Below are 6,000 nucleotides of genomic sequence, written 5' to 3'. Positions count from 1 at the left end.
TAATTTTTAAATGATACTCTTGAGCTTTTGAATTACTCCAGCTCATAGTGTCAGTGTATATAGTAAATACAGGAGAGCTATTTATAGATTCATGTACTTGAAGGTGAGGAAAGCAGAATAATGGCTCTTTGAGGGTAGTCAACCTTGAATCCCTAGAACCTCTGAATGCGATATTTTATATAGCAAATAGGACTTTGTAGATTTGATTATGGTTAAAAACCATGGCATGGAAAGATAATCCTGGATTATCCCCGTGGGCCCAATCTGTCTCATGGATTCTGAGAAACAGAGACCCTTTTCCAATTGCAGAGAAACAAAAACTGCAGCATTATTAGGACTCTCCTCATTGTTGGCTGGATATGAAAAAGGAGGAAGCAGTTCATAAGCCAAAGAAGCAATGAGCATGGCCTGTAATAGCTGGAGAAGCTAGAAACAAATTTTACTCTGGGGCCTCCAAAAAGAAATGCAGTCTTTCCAATACTGCTTTTTACCAAATGACACCAGTGCCATTTTATTGTCTAAGACAATATGTCTAAGACAATAAAATTGTATTGGTTAAGTCACTAAGTTTGTGGTATTCTGTTACAGCAACCACACACACACAAAAAATAAACAAATTAGTTCCCAAAGTTGCTATATACATTATTTTAAAACTGCAGAAGTCATTTTGATAGCAGTCTCATTTCATTTATTCTATATTTTGTGTACCTTTGATGTGCACAAATCCTCCTTATAGCTCATTATTGTAAAAAGAAAATTCCATTTTCCTTATGGAAAACAACATGGGTGTGTTCAGTGTACAATGAAACACAAATACACAATATATGGCAGAAAATATATGAATTAACTTGTATCTTACAGTAATTAAATAACTCATATGGTCGAACCTGAAATTTTACAACACTTCTTCAGGAGGGAATCAAATGGCAAATGCCCTAGATTTAAAAATGGAACAAAGCCCAGATGGATTCATTGAAAGGTTACAGTTCTCCTTGAAGAGTGCACACACAGATCGTTAACTAGATATAAGGGAGCCATTGAACTGAAATTTTAAAATGCAAAAGATAACAGTTTCAGCCTAATTCTCTGGTGCGGAAGAAATTGTTCTTTAAGTAACTGAAGTATCATGAGCTTAGGGAGGGAGAAATTAATTGTGCAGCTTCATGTTCGACAAATAGCATTGTAAAGAACAGAAGGGAACAAACGGTAATATGCTTATAGCAGTTTAGATCATAAGACTGAAATATATCTACATAGTGACATATCTGTTAAAGTTTCATATACAGATTATTAATTAGAGCAGGTGAGAAAGATTACCAAAAGATGAAAGATAAAGCTTCCTTTTATAGTGAGAATGTTCAAGTAAAGAAATATTAGATGTGATTGTAATAGTGATAATAAAGAAAATCACTGAACACATTCTCAGATATGGCATGGTCAGTGTACACAAAATTGAGAAATATTCATCTGAATTAGTACTGTAATAGAAAGCATAATTAATAGAAAGCAAGTTAATATTTAAGATATATTTATAATTCAAGAAACTGATTTCCTTTTATTTTGCTTTAAAATCTAGTCATTTATATTTGAATGTATGAAAGAGTCTGGCTTTGTTATATAAGACATATTAGTGTGTATGTTAATATACCCAAACTATTATTTATTTTCCTATTTCATTACACATCACAGAGCTTCAGCAATACATATCCCTTTGCTTACCAGACTTTTGAAACTCCAAGAGGTCAAGCTCATTGTCTTCAATGATAAAAAAAAAAACATAATTTATAGTTTTCTTTCTGTTCCACATCTCTTCCAGTTTTCCTTACTCGTTTTTACACATAATCTTAACCACTTCCTGTATATTTATGCTCTTACTTTATTCAGAGCTTGGTTGATTGTTCTCTTTTCATTCTATTTCTCCCTCCCTTGTTCCTTCTTTTCTCTTCCTTTTCCTCTGCTGTATTTGAGCATCTAGTATGTGTTAGACATTACCTTTAGGATATACAAATGAATGACAACCTTAGCAAACTAACATTATTTGCAAAGACAGTCTAATAAAACCAAAAGTTATAATGGGAGGCTGGCAGTATTATAAGAAAAATGCTATGGGAACAGAGAGGAGAGACAGAATATCTATGTTTGTTAGGAAAACCTTTGCCATAAGGGATGATGATTGAATTGGGTTTTAATAAACAAGAAATTTTGTCAGATTTTTAAAAAACAGAAACATGATTTTACTTTCCAGTGTATTTTCTACAATGAAAGAGAAATGCTTGTTTTGTTGTTTTCTTTCTGTGTTTGATTTTTGTCACAGAATCCTGAAAATCTTTATACCCTCAACCCCTAAAAAAACACAGGTTGTATCCTGATAGTTTTAACATTCATTCAAAGTTTATATTTATTCTAAATGTAAGGAGGTAGATGGAGAATATTCTGACTATCCTTTCATTTGATCACTGTTTTTCTGGTCTGCTTCTTCCAGTACAACATGAATCTTGGATGCTGATCTCATATTTGGCAACTTGCGTTGTCTCTACTTCTAACTCAAAGTTTTGATTTAGACTTAATACAATGTAATATTTTCAAATAATTATAGTAGCATAAAATTAGATAATTCATATAAAACTCTCACCACAATGCTTTGTACATAATAGTTATCAATCAGCAAAATAATCTATGTTATATAAAGAAATTTTAAAGCTGGAAATAGGGAAGAAATTATAGTTTGAAATTTTAGTTTTTGAATTCAAAATTAAATACCAAAACACAGATTTCCTGGTTTGTAGCATATGTATAATTTAAGGTTCAGTAAATACAAACTATTCCTCAGGATGGCTGCATCTGTTTTCATAAACTTTTCTCTTCTAGAGTCCAAGGATCTTTATTAAAATTTGGAACATAATTATAAGTTTAAATATTAAGACTTGGAAATGATTTACTTTATGTTTCACATCTTTTCAAACATTTCTCAGTAGATTTATTTCCACTTATATTCCCTGAAAATAAAATCAGATTTCATAAATACAATTATTCTTGTACTGTTTATTTTAGCTCCCTCTTGTTTCTCAATTTCTGTTACTTTTAAGCTTTGTTATGTAATTTCCCTAAGCATTTTGTGTTCTGATCAGGTACCTATTTATGCTGTGTATTGAGGGGAGCTGTTAACTGTAGCAGTATTCTCTAGAACTGGATTCGGAGAAAGAAGAGTATGTGTATTACTGAAATGGAGGGAAAAAGATTGGTAAATGTTTTACTTAAACTCTTTCATCTCATTTTTGGTCTTAAGTTCTCACTAAGGAGACTATGTGCAAAACAGCTCATGGAGTTTTTGATTTTAGAGTGTACTATGTATTGTGTGCTGAGAAATTATGCTTGTACCAAAGAGTATTCTAAAATGGATTCCACCTTCACTAAAAGTTTCATATATCTACAATTGAACTGCAACAAAATACATGTAGATGGAAAATAAAATAAATGAATTGACAGTGGTTTCATCCTATGTGTGATGCCTTGAAGTGTTGCAGCCACCCTATATGCAAGAGGGGAGGTATTACTAGCATGTTGAAAACTTCAAAATAACTTTATGCTTAATATATAAGTATTTGTTTATTTGCCTCTGATTTTTTTCATCAAATATTACAAGGCATAACTCTAAATGTGCTAGTTTTCTTGCTTTTGTTGATTCCTTTCCCTGTTGTCCATCCTGGTTGGAAATGAACATTTGTTCCAGTTTTCACCAACTTTCAAATGCACCTTTTCTGCAATCTCCAGTGTCCTGTTCATTAGCTACTGATTTTACAGTTTTGATTCCTTGATTCTGTCATAAGAAATAATGTCAGAAAAAATTATAGAAATTATGCAATAAAGGAGGGAAGACTATTAATATATAAACATTTATACTGTAGTTCACATTTTTAAAACTCAGGTTTATTCAGTTTTCTTGTTTTTAGAACTACAAATCTGAGCAATTTCTTCAATTATAGCCTGGTAAAAATTAGTGTGACAATTTCATCTTAGGCAGTCAGAATGATAAATGTCAAGTTTTTATGAACCTAGGTGTGAAACAGGGCACTGTATTAGCATGCCTGTGATATGGAATCTAATAGCTACTAGATGATGAGAAGAACCAGAAGAAATTTTTCATTTGATGCAAATGATATATCTGAATAGATCTTTCTGTTATTATTAAACATAGAAGAAAAAAAAACTTTCATTTTTAACCTATGGAAAAATTCTACAATGCCTAAAAAGGATGTTATATCATTCAAGGATAAGATAAAAGGAGGCTTTGAAAAAAAAAGTTAGAATATATCTGTCTGTGTTTTCATATAATTAAATATAACTTGGATCCAATGTAACAGATGAAATGTGGAATGATAAGACATATGACAAATATTCTGGCTGAGAATCAGATCGAAATAAAATGGAGCTGGATGAGATAGGGAAAATACTGAAATTAAATTAAATGCAGTAGCAGGGGAAAATGTCTGATACTTTAGAAAAAGGAAATAACAGTGTCGATACTAAGGAAAGTGATGCAAAGAAAAAAAAAATATGTCCCAGAACGGGGAGAATGTGGCAAACTGATGAAAATAACAAGCACAACGGATATATATGGAACATCAAAAACAGAAATACACCTAGAGAATTGGTGCTCTCCAGAGAGACCTTAGAGACTCAGAATGGAAGCTATAGTAACAAGTATAACAGAAAAAAAGTAAAAGAATGTAACATGTCTGCAGATAAAGGCTTCAACATGGTTCCAGTGAAGATGTATATAAGCAGACTAATGTCTATGCTAATTATTATTACATTATTAAATGATATTACTATATTTCAATAATAAGAAAATAATTTTATAAAAATATAAGCAATAAATTTTTAAAAGGAAAACAGGAAATGATGTAATATGCACAAAATAAAAAATTAGGGCATTTTTTTAAATATTCTCACCTATAGCACTGAAGATACTGAAGAATAAGCCATCTGTATAGTTTTGAGGAAAACATATGTGACCCCTGAATTTTATTCCCTGACTATTCTCAAATAAATACAGAGAATAAAAAAGTATTTAAACTTACTATCTTTCTATCCAACTTAAACAAAATATTTTGTGAAAGCCTGAAGATGATAATTTAAGAGCTCAAATGAGGCAAATTAGTATAAGACTTTGTTTTCAGATAGATTGAAATCATTTAGAAATATAATTAAAGTACTATGGGTATTCCAAAACACAATACAAATGTCCATTACACCTATTGTATTATTGTTATATATTTTCCCCAATATTATACTTGAACTGAACCCTGATGTCCCCTGAAAACACTGTCTTGCCTACTGGTGTGCCCTCTAGTGAAGGCTCTTCTTTCCCAATAGAAAAAAAAATTCCATTATCATTTAAAAATTGATATATTTCTTTTATTTCACTAATATCTCCTAATCCATTGCTCTTGAAATTGCATATAATACTCCAACAATATGTTATGTTATTACTAGAAAATAAGTTACCTTTTTTTTTTTTTTTAAGGCAATGGCACCTGCTTAACTATTGTCTTTAATTCAAGTCTTGCTGTTATCTGTGTGGCTTTATAGTCTATAGAGATAACTAAGAAGCTATCATAGAGTCTTTATCAACACTTTTGTTCATAAAATGAAACGTACATGTTCCACGTTTGAAAAAAAGTTAACTATCTAAAACCAAATTGACTGGTAATTTTATACCCTCCAGTTGTACAAAATTTCGATAACAACATAAAGCAACAAGAAATCTTGAGTTAGAGAAAGAATGAAAGAATTCAACGATTTCACACTATGTTTTGAATATGAATCTGAGGCAATCCTATCCTAAGTATACACAGTGGAGAAAAGTTTTTACATGTGACACAAAAGCTATAGTTGTATTACTTCTTTTTCATTATACCCTGGAAACAACCTAATAGCCTATCATTGGAAGATGGCTAAATGTGTTATGGTATTATGTTGGACAACTGCCTGTTTACT

The sequence above is a fragment of the Cebus imitator genome, unplaced genomic scaffold, assembly GCF_001604975.1.
Source record: "Cebus imitator isolate Cc_AM_T3 unplaced genomic scaffold, Cebus_imitator-1.0 Scaffold293, whole genome shotgun sequence".
In the NCBI taxonomy this organism is placed as follows: Eukaryota; Metazoa; Chordata; class Mammalia; order Primates; family Cebidae; genus Cebus; species Cebus imitator.
Note: the sequence above shows the minus strand (reverse complement) of the source record.